General features: G+C 40.7%; 1 protein-coding gene across 3 annotated transcripts in view; it reads right to left on the bottom strand.

Annotated features, from left to right (window-relative positions):
- The window catches only part of ANKRD11 (ankyrin repeat domain containing 11), a 240,614-nt gene extending 218,881 nt beyond the window's left edge, over window positions 1-21,733 (bottom strand). For all 3 annotated transcript variants that reach the window (XM_075009252.1, XM_075009253.1, XM_075009251.1), the window contains exon 1: window positions 21,422-21,733. The gene's annotated coding sequence lies outside the window, so the exon portion shown is untranslated. The remainder of the gene's footprint in view (window positions 1-21,421) is intronic.
- Window positions 21,734-21,986: the final 253 nt, after the last annotated feature.

The raw sequence follows: 21,986 nt of genomic DNA on the forward strand, positions 1-21,986 counted from the left end.
GAGCAACCCACAGCTCATCAGGGTTCTGTGTGTGGCCTGTGAGATATTTACCACTGCTTATGTATAGGGTTGCCAGATTCTGCTGGTTTCCATCCCTTTAGGTTCCCCCCCGCCCACGTATCACCAAAGTGACATGCAAATGAATCAAGGGCGCACGAAGCAAGGTGCGTTCTGACCGTACACAATACTGACTGAGTCACGCACTCCCTATCCATCCGAAGTGCTGCTGTGGTTCAACCGGCACACACTGCAAGTTCTACATATGCAAGTGCAGCTAGCAAACATATTCTATCCCAGAAGGCAGTTTTAGTTGATGACGCTCATGTGGCCCTCTCACTAGCCTCGGTTGCCCATCACTGTCCTACAGCCACAGAAATGAATACAGTACTAGAATTTTCAATCAACCTCAATATAGATACTTACAGGAACAAAGGATGCAGCCCATGCTTATAGAACAAGACATCGTATTTTGGACAGCAGATAACCAACTGCACAGGAGCTCACAGTGCACTGTGGTGACAAAGGTATTGGATACGTAAACAGACAAATATGGAATAGGAGTCTGCTCGATATGGCATTAGTGACACCATTACTGGAATGCTGGAGATCATTTTGATATCAACACTGACAGAAGGTTGACGAATTGGAAAGGATTTTTAAAAAGAGGGAAAAAATAAAACAAAACAAAATAAAATCCGAGCGCAGGGTTAACCACCATACAGTGAGAGATGGAAGATGTTCACTCTGCCTAGTTTAACAGCATAAGAGACAACTTGACCATGATCTGCAGGTCTTCTTCAGGAAAGAAATCTGAGAAGAGACTTAGCTCTAACGCACAGAAATCCAAGGGATGTGAACATTTAGTCTAGTAGTACTGTAAACTTTCATATAACAAATTCTACCATTAGGAACTCTCAAACAACTGGCATTTTAACTATGTAAATTTTAGTTCCATTTTCCGTAAGTACAGTAGAGTGACAATAAATGCAGCAAATACATTATAAGTTTACAGTGTACAACATTACGGTTGTTGGTAAATGAAGTACTCTACATACATTGTTTCTTAATATCTAGTGTTATGCATTGCTAGGTATACCTCTCTATTATCCAGAATATTTGAATACTTGGCAGGCTCCCTGTCCCGGGACTGCTGGATATGAGAGAGTTTACTGTCACTGGAACATTTTTAACTGGACCAAGACACATGGTAGATTCTCCACTACCTTTAAAATCAAGGTTGTCTGTCTTTCCAAAATATACGCTCTAGCACATCTACAACTTTGAGCTTTGTTACAGAGGAAAAAGGCATAATCAACTTACCCCAAAAGTGCCTGAACACCACCAAAAATACCTGAACAACCTTGCCATTTCCCTGACTTTCAAACTGCGGCATACAATATCAGGTAACAAAAAGTTATTTATAACTATGCTGCACTTACAATTAGAAACAGGTAAATAAATTTCACAACAAAAGCTTCACAACACTTATTTTGAAGCTAGTTACACAGCTACAACATTAAAATTTCTCTTAATGGTTTTCTTTAAAATAATTTTAAATTAATAGATTGCATCATCTACTCACCTCGTGGAAATGTTCCCACACCTTTTAGCAAACTGGAGTTTCCTATTATAGTGTGTCACAATAGACCGTGATGATCTGATTTAGAAAACATTAAATAATAATACTTCTGATGTGCCAAGAGAGATGAGCAAGTTTTAACTACTGTATTTTTGAAGACTATGTTTCTGCATAAGATGGTTGGCCATAAAAATCAGCCCAAACTACGTAGCAGACAGTCCTTAAATGAGTTGTCCCAATAGATTTATACTTCAAACCTTTTCCCATTGTCTAGACAACTGCTCAGGAGATGTCGGGGAAAAACACACATTCTTTAACACTGCACATAAGTTGAAAGCACCTACAGCTTCCACAAAAGTTATTTCTTCCATTAGGAGCACTGAGCAAGTTTAAACACCCACTGCAATTCTCAAGAATTTGCTTCTTCCTGCTTTCCATTCATGGTCCTGAAGAGTATCCTTTTAGCAGTTTCATATTACCAAGACAAAGAAATGGAACATTACTGGACAATATCATTAATTTCAAAAGTGAGGCTGGGAGAAACAGCAGGAAGAAAGTCTCAGCCAGAAGGAATCTCCACTTACACGGAAGAAAATACCAGCTCTAGCTTTCACAGGTTTATTGTAGGGCAGTAACATGTGGAAGTCCCAAATGATATGATCTCTACAAACACCTAAGGAAGAGCCCATCCATGCTTCCAACAGCCTTGTCTATTCAGTTGGCAAGTTTAGTATGGCAGGGGAAACACGTAGAGAAATCAGCAATTTGCTCAAGGCCACAACAGGCAAGCAGTACAGCTGGCATTAGAAGCTAGATTCTCAATGTCTTTTCAATGCCCTATGCATGAGGATATGCAACCTCCTATGCTAAAAATCACAAACCTGGTTTAAACTGTAAATTCATATTTATGCAAACATGAGATCTTCAGTGTTGGTAATTAAAAACTACTCCTTTGTCGTCATACCTTGTTTCACTTAGCTGACATGAAATTTCCTAATTCCGGAAGAAGAAAAATTAGGGTTTAAGGAAACAACTGCAAGTATTTATTACTAACAGCTTCTACTTTTAAGCATGAAATCATTCTTATGCCTGTATTTCCATGACAGCCAAAGTTGTCTTCTACCTGGCTTACATTGCATAAAGCATGCGTGGCTAAGCCCTGGTAGCAATTAGCACCATGAGGAGGGTGTCAGTGAGAGACATAGGATGAGGGCTTGCTTTTTTTTTTTTAAAAAAATATGGCTAGCTAATGTAAAATCCTATCAGGCAAGGCAACATAGTTTTTAATCTTCTGTAGTTACATAAACCCAAGGTGGAGATGTAACAGCTCACCAAGACTAGCTACATCAGGGTAAAACTACCATATCTTGTCTCCAGCAGGATTTTACATTGTGCTAGCAAATTTCAAATTAGCACTCTATTTAAAAAAAAATTTTTTTGCACTGAAGACAAAGCCATACACTTATACCACTTCCACTAACAGCAGCAAATATTGACACAACAGCTATCCAGCACTGTCTATACTAAACTTCAAAATGTCCCATCACTGAAGCATCACCAAATAACAGCAACTGTGGGAAATCTAGTTCTGATCTACCCATCAGAATTTTTACAACTATGTTGTTTGAGTCTAGGTAAGTAGAAACATCAGTAGCCACTGTGCTCTGAAACTGCACTTTCATAGTTGCTAAATCAAGTGATTTAAAAATAAATTAGCAGTTTATATGTTGTAGAAGCTAGCAAATGAAACCAATCACTTACCACATATACTATAAACTTAAGTCTCAAAAGGGATAGCTGTGTTAGTCTGCATCTGCAAGAACCTTAAAAACTAAGATTTGGGCTTAAGGATTCATGGGTAAAACTCATATCAGATGCATCTGATGAAGTGGGTATTACCCATGAAAACTTACACCCAAATAAATCTCCTCTGTATCGTTCCAATTTTAGTATATGTGCTGCCGAAGCACCCAAATAAATCTGTTAGTCTTTAAGATGTCGATACTGCTCAATTATGATATTTGAATCTATTCTGGACTACAATTAATGTAACACAGCAAGCTATTCTGCTAAATAAGAAAATTATGCAATTCAAGGTTAACATGAAGAGCTTCATGAGTTCTATCGCATAGTTTGTAGGTTAGCTGCCAAACTGAAGCACATCAACTTCTTCCCCTCAAAAAACAAACTATGACCAATTTTCCATCTGCAAATCAATGTCTGTAACATAGCAACCCAGACACAATATGGGCAAAGCATATTTTAAAATTTGTTTTTCTCTAGAAAATAAAGAAAAGCCACAATAGTCTGTATCACTAGTAAAAAAACAATTAGTGTTATCACATGCTTCATCTAAGAATACTTTTGTCCCCAAGTTCATACAAATTAAGAGGTAATCTCAAAACTTGACATTATTGCTAACCCGTTTTAGACTAACCGCCACAATTTCCGCCATTCTTTCCAGGCAAGGAATTCTAATAGGAACCGTACTTCTGCCAGGGTATTTTTTATTTTGTTTTGTTTTGTTTTTAACAGAGAACGGAAATAGCAGAAATTTGCATGTGAAAGTCCCAGGAGAGCATCTTGCCATGTAATACTGTTCTCTCTCTCACTGAGAAAAGATTCATTGTTGATTTTTTAAAAAAAATCTATAACTAACAGCAACACAGTCTCTTTCAACCAAAACCAGATACGAGTAGCACTCTCATCTTGGCTTGCACACATGTACTATGAAAAGTAAAAAATGTTGCTAGGCTACATTGGACTGGAGGCATGTATCATACATAACTACAGAAGGACAGGAGATTTGGGGTAAAAGTCATCAGAATCCAATGAGTGGGGCCATCAATTACTGCTTGTTCAGCTTGCAACTGAGAGATAGATGCATTAGTCTGTATTCTATCAAAACAAAAACAAAAAAAAAAACCAGTGCTACATGACTGCTTTTTAGCTTGTTTAGCTGTCAGACCTGAAAGCAAATTAAATTGAGAATTTCCCAATTATATAACAGGTTTTAAAAACCATTTCCCTCTTATCGACAGCTAGTTTTTAATGGAGTTGCAGTCAGAGCCAAATAAATGCACTTGGGCCCATCCAGGCTATTCTAAATACTTTGTTTGATTACTGAACAAACATTTTAGCAAGGTACCCTGCTGAATGGATGTTTAGTGAGTTCTGCAAAGATTAGTTTGCACACTAAAAATGTATAATTGTTAAAATATGTAAGCAACTGTGTTATTCTCTCAAGCCATCCTCAACAAATGCATGCTTGAAACAACTGCCTCAATAATTGGCTAGTTAAATTGTTTTATCATCTTTTCCCACACCTGAGCTAGCTACCTCCCCAAATCAACTGCCATCCATACATAGTTATTTCTATCTTAGACAGTCACTTTTTAAAAAATAAGTTTTTAAAAAGACTGCCCAATTAAGCTACACTGACATCCCTTTCTTTGAAATACTGCCAAAGCCAGAGCAACCACAACCAGTGCAAGATATTATAGCCTGCATTTTTTTTAAAACAAATATAGCAGTCTGACCTATAAAAGCCTCATTTTCTTAGCATCCGGAAACACTTCATAACACCACATCAAAATTAGCTTCTTAACATTTCCCTGCCTAAGCTGTTCATTTTATTTTTAAAGTAATTACTTTTCTATTGAACAAAATATGTAATTTCTGTTTTGAACGTGACAAAATTGAGGCAATTTATGTTACCTGGAATTTTAAAAGAACTAAATATTACACTTCTGCAAGAATTATAGCTTAACTTTTCAGAAGTGGCAAGCCTGTCTTATCTTATAAGGTGATGATTTTCAGAAAGTGCTCCTATCTGCTTTCTTTAAAATCAGCCCCCTTTAACATGTCTCAAATTTGACTGTCAATAGCTGATGCACCTCATATCCTAGTCATTTCTGAAAACGTATAATGACATTTGACAGAGTAAAATGTTCACTATAGAGTTGAAAACAATATTGGCTATAGGTAACACTATTTTTACACAAGTGAGGACTGATTTGAAGTCAGATTCTAACCCCACAATGTCATTTGCAATTACAAAAAAGTGTTCTTTTCTCAATACTACGCACTGAAAGGTATGTAAACAAGTAGTAGTCCTGAAGTGGATCACATCTGTCACCACAAAAGAGGGTACGAAGAGGTTAGTCCATCACCATTGAGTCCGCACCTCCCCTTTCCCGTGTGTGCGTGCGCGAGCCCGCCCGATAGGAAGTTTCCATGTGTCAAATGTGCTGTTATCATTTGATCCAAAGAGGTGACAAAGTTATTTCATGTACACAATACACTGCATTACAGATACTACAGATTACCTATTTCCCAGCTCTCCCTTACTTGAGGAACACAGAATGATAAGAAAACAGTGCTATATATGCATAGGAAATAAACATGACTTCATGCCATCACCATCATCTCTCCTGGTCACATGCTAAGTTCCTTCCATGTATTATCATCATTTGTTTTTACGCAAACTTATGACAAAACTTAGTACTTCAGAAGAGATCCCAGTCTTGAAGAAATAATTGCAACAGTTAACATTTATTGGTAATTTTTAGTTTTAAATCTTTCCTTTTTTTTAGCACAATTGGACCACTAACCATCCAGTTTCACAGTTCCTTATGTTCCTGCTCCATTCTGTCAGTATGTCACACAAGTTTTTCTGAACATTAGAACCAAGATGAAAATTGGCTTTGGAAGACAATATATTCATGCTACTACATTGAAAGGTTAGTGCTCGTCAAAAAGCATCTAGGTAACTAAGAGGAGGAGAGGACAAAGCATGTCCTGCAAATCTGTGGATATTCACAGCTGTTTTTACAAATGCAGATACTCAGCTAAATTTATATCTGTGCAAGGCTCAAGGCAAATGATCTGAAGATTGCTCTTCTAGCTTCCTTTACAAGGTCTGTCCCCTGGTGGTGTAGTTTTCAAGGCCCTACAGGTAGGGTACATCCCAAATCATTTCTCTTGTGGTCACCCACTATACTAGCAGCAGAAACTGTAAAATGATCTTGCTACCACCAGCTATAGTGGACATACAAAATCTGCATGTCTGCTTCTTCTAGGCTCAGGGTTTCACATTGTTGGAAGTCAATCAGATGGAAAGGTAAAGAAAAGTTCAAGAGACTGGTAGCTGTAGTATAAAATAGACTGTAGCAGGGATGACAACGAGAGGAGCAAAATAAAACCAAAATCCTATTGAGATAGTTACAAAATAAAACTAGAAGTGACCTCAACTAGCCCCATTTCATTATGAGATTCAATGATATCTCCTTCAACATGACTCTGCAAGAGGTTTCAAAGTGCACTGTTCTCAGAGACAAAGGTTATTCTGGTAGGGAAAAAAAATGTATCCAATAGAAATATCACTCAAATGAAGGCAAATGATTATGGGGGAAAAAAATCAGTTATAATTGATAGAGTAAATGTTTTGTCTGTCTTCTGTGTTTCAGAAGTTTAAAATCCTAAATTGAACCACACAGTGAGAGAAGGATATTACTAGTTATTAAAGTAAAATTTGATTTTTCAGATTTTGACAAACATTAAGTGCTACAAAAATTCCAGAGACATTTCAGATATCTAGTCAATTCTTATGAATAAACTGCACCAGGAAAACAAAACTGCGTTAATACTTAGTTTTCTCAAATATGCTTAAAGTAATATGGTCATCTTACAGTTTTATAAATTAAACGTACCTCCCTCAAATAATCACAGTTCCCTTACTGTGAACTGCAGCATGATTAGAGGTCCATTACAAAAGCAACACACAACCTAGCTCGTTAGTAGTCAGTGCCACATTGGACTGGGTTTCTATAGCAACCAGGGAGAAAATATGAAGCAAACTACAGTTAAATGAAAATTATTCTCCATGACAATACATTCAAATGCGGGAACATTTTCAAGGTGTTCCAGTATAAAATGCTTAACTACACACGTATGATACATCAATAATCAAAAGGCTGGATGAAAGTTTATGTATTAATTAGTGATTGAGGACAACAGTGGTGTTTAAGATTTTACCCATTTGGAACAAATTTTTTAAAGCTGAAAGGCAAAAACTGAAAATGGAACAAAATATTTGAAACTGACATACACTCATCCAATGAATACACCTTGTAGAAAAGAAGTGTAAGGTTTCTTTTGTTGCTGTTTTGTTTGACAGATTATCAAATGGCATGATTTGGGTGTTGTGAGCCTATAATTTTCATGACTTTCTACCATGGAAAAAATATTCTAAATTTGAGAGGTAAAGCCTCTCAAAATTTCTTACAGATTTGGCTGAATTAAAATAAATTACTTGTTTTAATTAGTTACAACTCATACTAGAGAGGATTCACAATGTTCTGCATGACAGTATTTATGGCGTTCAGTTTGATACCTAGAAAATACTCCTGCAAGAGAATAACCTCCACAGTTCAGTGGACCAGTACTGTCAAATACTTTGTCAATACCCCCATCAAATAAAAGCGTAAGGGACAATTCTTCACTTTCCCAACATCACTACTTAAACCCACTAAACGAATATAGCTTCTGAATTAGGAACAAGCCAAGACACATGGTGTACAAAATTTATTTACAGCTGGAACTTGAGCTGTAGACAGCCATTTTCCTGAAATAATTCTTGTGTTGCGTATCTCAAATTGGGAAAGCCAATGTAAGAGTATACATTACTTTATAACCCGCTTTGTGGTTTCTCTTCCACTGGACTGCTATCTGAAAGGGATGCTTTATACGCTAAAAAGCCAGTTGTAAGCGATTCTGTTAAACACATTTCACAATTCATTTACCCTGCCAAGTCCTCCTTCCTCTCCGAACTACCAGACCACTCTGTTCAGAAACATGAAGCCAGGTTCTCTTAAGGGAGAGTAGAAAGAACATACTAAACCCTCCTTCCAATCAATTTTGGCTGTGTGTGTGCGCATTCTGGCTGGCTATTTTTGCACAAGGAACTTATCTTCCAAAAGCCAGGTCACCTATTGTTAAATGGAAAATAAGAAGCTAATATCATTAGACTCTTTATCCTATTCACTGCATTACACCTGAAACAATTCAGCACAGTAACTTCAAAGTACCAGTTGTCACACTAATTACATGGGACCAGAGACTGCCCACTTCCCCTAGCAGGCAACAAACCTACCTTAGCAAGAGTGAGCACTTGGCCCAGAAACTTACACAAAATCTAAGCCTGAATTTTTGAAAGTGACTTTAAACTTCAAGTAAAGCCAATGAAAAAATGCACTGCAGCTTTCAAGGATCTGCTGACAGCCCTCATACCTCTTTTGTTACTCACACTAGTCAGTTTCAGTTCCACAACTTTCAGTAGCAATAAAAACAAGAATCATTTTTGACAGCATTCTACAGAGGAAGGTACTGGAGCAAGAACAGCTAACAAGGCCAGGGCTAGCCACTGAGCTCCATCTGAGGGGAAGAGCTTGAATGAAGTAGGAGCTCATGTCTAATTGGATCCAGGCAATTTACACCACATTACAAAAGATCCACCATACATTACAGCTGGGAATAGAAGCAAAGGTGGTCCTTACTAGCTCCTCCCCTCCTTCAAGTTGCAGCTGTGCCCCAGACCAAGGGTGAAGAGATGAATAGAATGACCACAAAGGAGTGGTGCAAGACAGTGAGAGGACAAAGGCAGGCAATCACAGAAAATAAATGCTGTGAATTACAGGGGAGTGAAAATTTTAAACTAGGGAATGGACAGGGAGAATCGCACAGAGAGAGAGAAAGAAGTAACACAAAGTGTTAGGGGACCAATGATAGCGGGGAAGGCATCTTGGATGGAGCTAAGGGACAGAAAGGAGGACATATCAATACATTTTCTTTAACAAAAAAATGTTTTTAACTTAGAGCATAACACTCCTCTTGGCATACACCACAAAATCTAACTTTAACTTGTGACCTCTTCCCTTGGATGAGAACTCCAGCTGAAATGGTAATAGCACCATCACCAAGAACCAGTTTAACACTTCTGCATTAGAGACAGTCACAAGACAGGACAAGCCAAAAACAGGTCAGAGTTTACAGAAGAAGGCCTCAGATTCCCACTCCACAAATCAGAAGGGCTCTCTCTGAGACTGGGGCCTGGACAGGAAATTCCTTCTTACCTCCAGCAGCAGATGGTAGAAGGGCTTTCAAATTTAACAGAGACCTGTCAGGATGAGAAAGATCCAGAGATGACAAGAAAGATGACTGCTGCAGCAGTCAAGGAGACATGACTTTTTACATGGATATTGCACCTGCATTTCTAGCAGTAAGAGTAATCAATAATTGGTCCCCCCAGCCCCCAAATTTTTTTCATTCAGCTTTGTACTTCCAGGTAACACTGACAAGGTGGTGATGAGACAACTCAAAATTTTTAATTTCATCAGATCTCTTTACCCCTCATCATTCTGATTGGAGAAATGGGTGTGGCACAGAAACTGTATTGGTCAATGGTCAGGTCTAACGATGGACAAAGATCAAGACTAATATTTCCACATCTAACTAGTGGATTTAGACAGCTCCTGTTAACACTACGGAAGCTGGTGGGGTTGAAAATCTCAGTATCTAGACTTTTACATCCATCATCTCTTTTACATCATTGATCAAGAAGCATTATTCACTGGCCTCAGAACCCTAGCAGGAGCAAATAGAGATGTATTTGGAACTTTCTTCTTTCCGCACATAAAAATGGATAGCTGGGGACAGCCAGCCATTCTACTGGGCTGTTATGAAGGTTAGAGGTTTGACAGTATGTAAAGTCACCCAGCTTTACATCCATCTTATGCAACCCAGACAGTATGGCTAAGCACCTTTGTAAATAACTAGTTAAGATGAGATATGGATGGGGGCAAGGTGTCTCAAGTTCAATCGGGGAGGGGAGGCGGGGGGAAGGATTGGCTATGGAAGGTAGCCAAAGAATACAGCAGATAGAACATGGTTATGGTGCTCAGCAGTCAAGGTTATTTGGATTGTTTTTAGACTTCCTTAACACAGCATAGACCAGGGATGAACTTTCCCATCTGCACCTGCCCAACAAGCAATATCTCTGCACTCAGACACAAACCTTGCTACTCTTATCCACATGTGTCTTCACAGCAATACTCTCTACAAGAGGTTATAACTATAGTCCCTTAGAAAACTGAACCAGGGACACAATGCAGTCTACTTAGCAATCAATATCTTTTTAGGAGAACACTACTACTCCACACTCTGCATTGAACATCTATTGGTTTGCACGTGGAGATGGATACTAGACCAGACCCCATAAAGCATACTGGAGATATTGTTTCTTGCTATTTAATGTTACCACAGCTATCATTTCCTTGGTATATAAGGCGAGCAAGCTGCTCGTAGAGCATTCCCTATACAGGCTCTTTGGCTCTAATTTGCTTCTACCCTGATCTAAAAAATCCAGAAATGCTTTATTAGCTTAGGGCACACTGTAAAAATCATCTATTTGCTAGCATTTGGAGTCTAACCAGAAGCTCTATTGATGCAATTTGTGTATGTAGGCCAAGCCTTCATTTTACATTAGGCCGTAAGTGTGATAGTTTTTTTTTCTTTGAACTGACCAGTTAATTATACTTTGTCAGAGCTCATTGTGTTCTTTGGAAATCATTCATGTGATTTGTTTATATTAAACAACCACAATGGCACGTAGACATGTGCATAATCATCATATATTCAATAATGCAAGTTCCCACACTCTTGATTTCCTAATCTGATCAGTAAAAAAAAAAATTTAAACACGTACAGTAGAGAATCAAGATTTTTGAAAGATGTACTTTAAGCATACACTCCTATGCAATTTCTTCATGAAACACAAGATATTTTCAAAACTACTAACTTTTTAAACTTCTGTGGCAAAGGATTTCAAATCACATCTACGAACAATTTGTAGTTAATTTCTTAAAATCTCTTCCCCTCTGCCTCAGACATGCTAAGTACTCCATTACAGAAAAATCCAGGCAGCACTTATGATTAATAATAAGTATTTTATGACCTCATGCTTTATTTTTCTCTAAATAAGATTATACTGGAAAAAGTCAACACTACAAAAATATGGGAACCAGCTTCTCTACCACATCTTCAAAGTTCTTGTTTCCATTATCTATATGCATTTAAATGTCCCATGGCAGCTGCCTACAGAAGCTAACGACCTGGCTCCAATGTCTGAAAAATATCACAAATAAGAGCCCCCTTAACACTTCATATTTATGGAGCCAGTCAAACGCAACCTAAGTAGAAAGAGAAACATTCCTATTCTTAATCAGATGGGGTGAAAAGCAGGGATAGCAGGTATTTACCAAAGGTGTTTTTTTTTTTTTTTACCACAGTGGGGAAAACACAGGTTTCCCCCCAGGCACTTTCTAATTAAAAACTGCTTCATTAAGGCACATCATTAACAGTTAATTTTAGTTACATATTCAAATTGTGGTTACATAATGCAGTAGATTTGGAGAATAAATTTAGTGGGTACAAATAAGTAAAATGGCAGCAGGCATAATCAACTTTCCCTCTGATTTTAAGTCCACTTGCAGAATATATTTTGCTTTGTGCACCAATATGAAGATGAGAACCTGAAATCCATATTGGTGCATATATCAAAATTCATTCTGCACATGAACAATCTGTGTTGGGGCCAAACAGACCAGGAGCTGGGCAGAGAGCTGAAGTACAGGGGTGAAGGCTGCGGGTGGGGATCGGAAATCTGCAATGAGGCATTTTTGCATAGGGGCTCCCTCCAGTGCTCTCTCACTGGCAGAGGCAGCTCAGGTGAAGGTAGACTGGGCTGGAGAGGGGTGCCTTTCCCCTCAGCCATGGCAACTTTATGCTGCTGGACAAGAGGAGGAGAACTTTGAGAAGGCTCCAGGCCACAGTTGCTCCCTTTTGGGGTCAAGAAGCATCTCTCTACCCAAGCCATGGCAGCTCCCTGATGGCCCTGGTGCATTCCTCCAACCCCAGCAGGGAACTATGAGGCTGGGTGAGAAGTGCTCAGCCCACTGACCCCACATGGAGCTGTCAGAGCAGGGGAGAAGTACGTTCCTCCAGCCCAAGCATGGAGGAGTTCCAGCCAGAGAACTGGCCTCCTGACCTCAGCCCTAGCAACCCTGAGCCCCCACATAGTGGTTATTAGGTAGCTTTGTGGCTTAGATTGAATCAAGGGCATAATACTAATATACACAATAGAATACTGAGCAAAATGTCTGTATACATTTGATTCAGTTTTTTTCTCAAGGAAGTTGTGACCTGGCTCAGTCTTCAGTATTTTGTATACTACAAAACTATTATCAAACTGCTAAATATTTTTCATTAAGTTATTCTAATAATAATTTTATTTTTCCCAGTTCTAACAGGGTTTAAACTGGTATTTACCAGTGTCCTCTCCTAAACTAGCTTTCCCAAGAAATTGCTAACCCAGGTGAAAAGGTCATCTTCCTCCACTCCATATTGGGATAAGTTCCATTTATAAACTATACTCTCCTTCCAAGATCACGGTTAATGGAAAGCTGTTCTTAAACCAAAATAAAAAGCAGCAACCATACACAGACCTGATCTCAAGGAAGTTTAAAAGCAGGTTTCATTTAGTTTTCTTACCAGCATTTTCATAAAATACTGTATTAATAAAACAAATATTTCTACGTTTAATTATAATTGAACCATTGGTTTTATATGAAGAGGGGATCTTATTTTAAAATACTGAATATGGATACCGTTTGCCTTCCTTAAAATAAAGGGAATGCCTGCCTCTAGGTTTCAGGAAGATAATTCAGCACAATACCAAGGATAGTATTGCAACCTGAAGTCTTACATTCATCCATATGGCAGGGACAATGCAGACGGTACATCACCATCCTGACAGATGTAGTGACGATATATACCTCCAAATCAGTGGCACAGCTATGGGCACCCGCATGGCCCCTCAGTATGCCAACATTTTCATGGCTGACCTGGAACAGCGCTTCCTCAACTCTCACCCACTTACACCCCGTCTTTACCTATGCTACATCAATGACATCTTCATTATCTGGACGAATTCCACCAGGATTTTAACAACTTCCACTCCACCATCAACCTCAGCCTGGACCAGTCTACACAGGAGATCCACTTCCTGGATACCACAGTGCAAATACATGATGGCTGCATGAACACCATCCTATACTGTAAACCCACTGACCACTACACCTACCTTCATGCCTCCAGCTTCCATCCCAGACACACCACACAATCCATTGTCTACAGCCAAGCACTAAGATATAACCGCATTTGCTCCAACCCCTCTGACACAGACAAACACCTACAGTATCTTTACCAAGGATTCTTGAAACTACAATACCCGCCTGAGCAAGTAAGGAAACAGATCAACAGAGCCAGACATGTACCCCGAAGACTCCTACTACAGGACAAGCCCAAGAAAGACACCAACAGAATGCCACTGGCCATCACCTTCAGTCCTCAGCTAAAATCCCTCCAGCGCATCAGTGATTTATAACCCATCTTTGACAATGATCCCCGAGGTTCACAGGCCTTGGGAGGCAGGCCAGTCCTTGCCCACAGACAACCTACCAACCTGAAGCAAATTCTCATCAGCAAATATACACCACATCACAGCAACTCCAAGTCAGGAACCTACCCATGCAACAAACCTCGGCGCTAGCTCTACTCACATATCTACACCAGCAACACCATCACAAGACCTAACCAGGTCAGTCACACCATCACAGGTTCACTCAGCTGCACATCTACCAACATAGTATGTGCCAGCAGTGCCCCTCTGCTATATACATTGGACAAACTGGACAGTCCCTACAGGAAAGAACAAATGCCCACAAGTCGGATATCAGAAATGGAAATGCTCTCCTACAGGTTTTTGTACATTGCCATCTCCCAGGACACACAGTAACAGATCTAAAAGTAGCTATCCTACAGCAAAAAAATTTTAAAACCAGACTCCAAAGAGAAACTGATGATCTGCATTTCATCTGCAAATTTGACACACTCAGCTCAGGATTAAACAAAGATTGCAAATGGCTGGCTAAATACAAAAGCAGTTTCTCCTCTCAGTGTTCACACCTCCAGATCAACTGCTGGTAGTAGGCCTCACCCTCCCTGACTGAGTTAACCTGGTTATCTCCAGCCTTGCTCTGGCCTGCCTATTTATACCCGCCTCTGCAAATTTCCACTACCTGCATCTGACAAAGTGCGTCTCTGCCCACAAAAGCTTATGCTCATACATTTCTGTTAGTCTATAAGGTGCCACGGGACCCCTCGTTGCTTTTGCAGATCCAGACTAACATGGCTACCCCTCTGATACTTGACACCATCCTGACAATAATTTCAATCATGACCTAGAAAATAACCAACTCCTACTTCCAGCAAGGAGAGCTAATTCACTCTGAGCCCTTGCTCACTTGTGATAAAAAGTGCTACTTGAAGACTTCCTTTACATGAGACAGCATCTACCAACTTCTAAACCTGAATGCATTGCATTTTTGGCCTCCACTCACATTTGTTTGCCCACCAAGAACAATTATCACAGACTTAGTTACATGTAACAAAACTTCAGGACTAAGCAGAAATTCATGTGTTTTGCTAAGGAAAACCATTTAGAGTTTGTACTTTCATATTATCAAGGCTGTGAGGTTCAACAAAAACCAAAGTTGATGCCTCCTGTTCATGAGAGCTTGTGACTGAATCACAGTATCTAGAACAGAGACAGAATATAGTGACTAAAACAGGCCAGAGGCTCTTCCCAATCTATTTTACTATGGCACTAATCAGAGCTCCTAATAGGAGCTCAAAGAGTTATTACGCTTTACAAATTTAATTTGCTAATAACCTTATTAGAAAGACTATCAACTTTTTAAAAATTTGTAAGAGGGCCTGACATCAAAATAGTGTCACATAATGGAAAACCTGAAAGAGGACCAAAAAGGGAAGAGTCTGGTTTAGTTACTTATGAGGTTCAACATTTTCACCAAAGGTCATCAAACTGCATGGCTGGTCCATCACATGCTCTCAAAATAGTTGAGCTCTATGTAAAATTTCCAAGCATCTCCACTTTTGAGACTAGTGGATCACTTGCCATCACTGTTTCCTAAAATCTCTAGGAAACCTCAGAGTATAGAAGAGACAGGGAATCAAACAAGCAGCAGCATTCTTGATACAAGCTTCTCAGAGCACTGACTGAATTTCCTCTCTCATTCCCAAATATTCATTTTAATTATTAAAAAAGAATGTAAACACAAAAAAGCATGCTAAGCACTCATGCAAAGAGAAGAGTCTAAAGGTCCCACTGTAACAGTCTTAATGGATCTCAAGACAGGAAATGAAGCTTGAAAGCCATCAGATCAAAGCAAAATCTTGTGTGTGAAGATTCCATGGCTTCAAGACTAACAATTTAATAGCATTTTTAAAAATATTTTGCTTAAATAAATGAAGCAGCACTTACATCAATCAAGAGGTACAGATCTCTGATAGCTTAGCATCCTACTTGCAGTATAAAAACTGGAGCAGACCTGGAGACAGCTCATTCAGGCCGTGGAAGATGCACAAATGGAAGGAATAGGCTTGCCTTTCTCAGCAGGGGGCAATGTTTTGGACAGGTTCTCTTATTTCATTACCATTTAAATGACTTTTTTGTTTTAAGTTTGTAAAACCAATTGTATGTTATACAGGAGAGCACCACTCACAACTGAGTAATAACTAATAGTAAGCACTAAAGATGAACTGATACATCATCAGGCAATAGGCTTCAATAGTCTGAAATTAAGATTACAATTATCTTAAATATGTAAAGAAGTTTGAAAATGCTGTCATTTTCTCAAGAAACATAAGTCTGAAAATTCAAGGTGCTGTTAAAACAGCATGAATGCAGACCTCCAGCATCAACAACTTTCCATCCTTGTAACCCACTGCATATTGCAACATAAAACAGAGACATTTTGATTAAGGAGATTTTAATAAGCCCATGGCTGTACAAGAAGCAGCAGGCAACCAGACAGGTGAATGGGGCTGGCTGGAGATGCACCCACATGGGCCTAGGATGCCTACAGCCCTGAAGTCCCCTGATTACAACACCATTTCCAGCAAGCTGCAGCTGTGCCTACCTGGCTACACTTCTTCCCCTTCCCTCATAAGGGAAAGTGGGGAGAGAAGGGGAAGAGCACGCATCTTGTATCCATTCCTCTCACTCTGGCTGCCATGGAGATGGGCAGAGGAGTACTTCATGCAAGCTGTGAACTTTCCCCTCACTTCCTGATCCACATGGGAATGTGAAAAAGAGCAGCAGCATCCTGTTGTGTGAATCTGCTGTCTCTCCACCTTCCCGAAATGGTGCCCTTGCCCTGTCAACAGACTTACCCCTACATACACCTGAGACCGCCCAGTCACCCTCCTACCCCCTCCAGATACTCGCTGCTCTGAGCCCTCCCACACTCTCAGCCCCTGCCCTCAACTTTTGAACTCCTTCCTCCCCCAACCCTGACTCCTGCACCACCCACATCCCCAACCTTCTGCCAGGAGCCCTTCCTCCCACCCCTCAATCCTTTTTCTGCACCCCAAGATACACCCAATCCCCTACGCTGAGCCCCCCTCCCTAAAGCTCTTGTCTCCATTTCTTCACTTGCCTATCCACAAGCCCCCCCCACCAAAAACACTCCCCCTTCCCTGACACCCCCCGCAGGTGGGGGTTACAATACAGCATGAGATGACAGTACCTGTAGAAAACTTAAAGTTACTTTCACCTCGGCTTAGATATAAGAACATATTTTAAGCAATATGTAAATTTGTCCCTGTAAGATTTCAAATAGATTTGTTTAAATTAAGTGAAATTAGAGACAAGCCTTAAAAAAAAAATCAAGTGATTAAACACTAAACTCAGCATCTGCTGGGAGAAGCCACTCTCTCTGCTTAATCTCCTCCAACCCATGCAACAGCTGTAATGCTCATACTATGGTAGCAGGACAACAGGCATACTGCATTTACCACATTCTCATCAATTAAATGAAGAAATAATGCAGACAATAAATATACAATTAGAATAACTACCATCTATTTCCAAACACTGAATTTGCTGTTGTGGGATCTATTGCTATCTGTTAGGCATTTGTAAAGCAATCCATCACCACAGTATTTCAGTACTAAGGGACAGTTATAATCTATAATGCAGGACATCATGGAATACCTGAAATTCAACTAGTCTGCACAGGTGAGAGAGAAATGGTCTCAACAGAAAATCACCTGCGAACATCGCAAAAGATGCATCCCTGGAGTCAGGAGTCACTTGACTTTTACCTCCCTGGAAAAAATATTTCCACCTTAATTTGAACTTCCAATGTTTACTGAACTAGAAGAATAAGAGGAACACCCCACCCCAAAAATAAATTTTATTTTGAAATGCAAAAGAATGTACATATGATGTAAACTCCAATTTTTACATACAGTTTCTTCACTTTACACTAATGCTGAAAATATATGCTTTTCTAAATTTACTCCAGTTATCCAGTGGCTTTAAAAAATTCATTATGTACACTGTTGTAGCCAACAAAATGTGGATCAACAGTAAATAAAACCTAGCAGCCTCAAATTATTGTATTATCACACAAACTATTGGCTTTTTTCCCCGTGATATAAAGGCAGACAAAAATTACATGAATTTTAAACCTACATCTGACAACTCTAACAATGCCAAACCTTCAAGGAATCACAATCAACTAAACACAGTAAAAAGTATTTTTCGTAATACCTTTCTTTCCAACATATTTACATAAAAATGCAATTTTTCATTCATGTTACTACACAGTTAAAATCATCACCACCAACTGTAAGCATTACATCTGGTTTACCAAGGGACTGAAGCAGTATGCTCAACAGGACTAGTCTACACTGACCCTAGAGAAACATTTGCCTGCTCTACTGAATAGCATAAGGGTGCTACAGGTTGAACTTCTTTAATCCTGCAGCCTCAGGACCTGATCAGCACCAAACAAGAGAACATGCCTGACCATTGGACACCAATATTGTCTAGCAGCTTTACCAACATTAACATTGCTTACTGGGCTCTTAGATGACATTTTGGGGTAAACTGCAGCTAAACAACAGTGCAGAACACTAAGAGCCAGGACTGGTGGCTGGAAACACGCTTTATGGGACCACGGGAATGCCACACCCATGATAAGTAGTCATCTGGCTAACCAAAATCATGCCACATTATCAATGTTGCCAGATCATAAAGGTTCAACCTGCACAAAACAAAACTCTCAGAAGAAGAGAAACCATACAAGACTTTGTTCACTCTATTTTGTACTCCACTTATGCGCTAAAGTAGCTATCTTTTATCCTATACTTACATTTTAGTTTTAGACGCAGCTTTGTACAAAGTACAATCTAAACAGGTTCTCTGCCATACATGTACAAAGGCCAACACCATAACTAACTTGTATTTTCTTCTGACCAATGTGCCCTCAAACAGAACCAACATACAAAAACCTCTAAAGGTAAAAATATAAGACCTTAGTCTTTACAGTATTACAAAAATAGAAAGACGTGTGTAAGTGGAAAATACAAGCATACGAATACCAAGTTTGAGATTCACAACTGGATATTTATAGCTTCACTTTCCACCAAAAACTCAGCTTCCCTTGGAAATAGGAAAAATTGAGTTTGTTATTTGGATCACATTGAGGTAAGATAGGAACTACCACTCAGATTTAAAAAAAAAAAAAAGTTTCAGAATAAAACTAAAGCACTTATGTTTTACAGTTCACTCAAAAACACCCGCAGACCAACCAACATCCCAAGGCAGCCAGTATTTAAATTAAATTCTTAGACCTCCTACAATATTCACTACTCAAAGTAATCAGCATCTGTGTGGCCTCAAATAGGTAGAGTTCCACAAAACCTCCCACACAAAGAGAGAGATTGCTCAATAGAAATATCTGCAACCATCTGAAACCTTCCCACAGAACAAAACAGGTCATACCACTTCAACACTGATGTTTTATTAGCATACCAAACAATATGCTTAAGAATGTCTCTATTCACAAAGAGGGAGAGTCAAACGGATCATATTTCACTATGCAGCAACTATACATCTTTACTGCTACTCACTATGACCATGGAAAAGTGTCCTACTCTACACCTTTTATTTGCTAACAGAGAGGAAGCCGTGCTAGTCTATACACTAACAAAACAAAAAGCAGTCAAGTAGCACTTTAAAGACAAGCAAAATAGTTTATTAGGTGAGCTTTCGTGGGACAGACCCACTTCTTCAGCCCATAGCTAGACCAGAACAGACTCAATATTTAAGGCACAGAGGAAACAAATATTTAAGACACAAATATTGAGTCTGTTCTGGTCTGGCTATGGTCTGAAGAAGTGGGTCTGTCCCACGAAAGCTCACCTAATAAACTATTTTGCTTGTCTTTAAAGTGCTACTTGACTGCTTTTTGTTTTGCTTTTATTTGGTGATTCCTCTCCCACTTTAAAAGGGCAGGATCGATTTATTTCCTTTAAATTAAAATAACGACAAAAAAATCTAGCTCCTTACAGAATATGAACTGCGCCATTTACTTTCACTCCCCAGACCCACATTTAAATATCATGCCACTTAAAATTGTAAAGCTTTTTAAAATGCAAAAGGATAATTCTACCCCTGTTGAGTACTCTATTAGTTTCCTCTGAGAACAGGAAGAAAATGGGAAACGATGACTTTGACTATACATAAAAGTGTGTCTAACTGACTAAACAACTTAAAGTAAAGAAAAATATGTAGCTCAATCTTCCTTCAGATATAGTAATGTTAGTTTTACTAGAGCTGTTACTAACTATTCAGACAAACACTTTCAAATTGACAGTGTCCCTTAAACTTCTTCACCAACAAAACTGTATTATCTATGCCCACTTCTGTAGTCATCTCCAAAGATTAATTTTGCTTAAAGAGATACAATTTGGGATTTATTTTCACTGTCTACAGGGCCAGGTTCTAGTGGTAAGTGAGCACTTTGTGTACAAAACCACAGAAGGGGGGAGGGGAGTCCTTTCCTGAAAGGAGATCTCAAAACAGATCTACAACCTTAGAGCAGAAGCCAATCTATAAACACACCAGCTCTTGTATCTCAATGAACAGGCTGGTTTTCAATCCACACACACACCCCTCAGAAGACAGCTGCTCTCTCTGGGAAAGGGCAGAGGGCATTGGAGGGCTCAGCTCCTCCAGGCTCACTGGAGGTGGAAGAGACACGATTTGCCTTTATAAAACGTGCAATCAATCTAACGAAAAGGGGGGTGCTTGTAAAGTTCTGGACTGGAGAAGGGCAGCTGTTTTCCGCTAAGAGGAAGGGCAGAGTGCAACCCTTCCCTCAATGCACAAAGACTTTTACAAGGAGGAAAACACCAAGCAATTCAGAAGTTAAACGGGAAAATAAATAAATGCAGCTCGGCCAGCCTTGCTGGCTTCAGGCAGTTCAGCTTCCCCCTCTGCACGCACAGAGCTAACGCCTACCCAGGGATGATGAAACGGGAAACGGAAATTACCATTTCAGACAACTTTTCATATTGTTTCTTCTAACAAGTGCTGCTGTCCCCACCCCTCCATACATGCACGCACCCTCGCGCCCACCCAGAGACCACCCTCCCGCCTCCCAGACACCGCCCCGCCCCCACCGACAATGCACGCGTCCCCCCCGCCCCCACCCCCACCCCCACCGAGGGGCTGCCCCCGCCCCCGCCGACAATGCACGCGTCCCCCCCGCCCCCGCCGAGGGGCTGCCCACGCCAAGGCCATTCCCTCCCCACGCGCTGCTCCGCGGCGCCCCCCGCCTCTCTGCTCACCCGCGGTCCGTGCTGGGTGCGCGGGGCTCGGCCCCTCCTCACGCTCCGTCCCCCGGGCGAGCGAGGCCTCCGGCTCCTCCAGCCCCGCCGCATAGAGGAGGCGGCGGGCGGGAAGGGGGCTCGGGACCCGCCCGGCGGCGGCCCCCGCGCGGGGAAGCGCAGGCGGCTAGGAACGGCGGCTCGGTCGAGGCCCGGCGGCGGCGGCCCGCTCTAGTGCTCGGGGCTGCGGCTGTCGCGGTGGCGCCTCCTCGCCCTGCGCTCCATGGCCCGCCAAGCTCCTTCCTCCCTCGGCGGCTGCGGCCCCCGGCTCGCCAGCGCCGCTGCCTCGCTCCCACACGCCGCTGAGACGCGCCTGCCCATTGGTCCGCCGCATCGCGCCGCCCCATTGGCTAGCTCCGGCAGGGAAAATCCCGCACAGGGTGACCCAGCCGCGCCGCGCGTGGCGTCAACGGAAGAAACCGTCGCGCCTGCGCGCGGAGTCCTTGTTCTTGTCGTCGGATAGGGTCACTTTTCATGACGCAGAGGCATCCGATTGGCTGCCTTGGGAGAGACACGTTAGACGCCA

The sequence above is a fragment of the Carettochelys insculpta genome, chromosome 14 (genome assembly GCF_033958435.1).
Source record: "Carettochelys insculpta isolate YL-2023 chromosome 14, ASM3395843v1, whole genome shotgun sequence".
Lineage (NCBI taxonomy): Eukaryota > Metazoa > Chordata > Testudines > Carettochelyidae > Carettochelys > Carettochelys insculpta.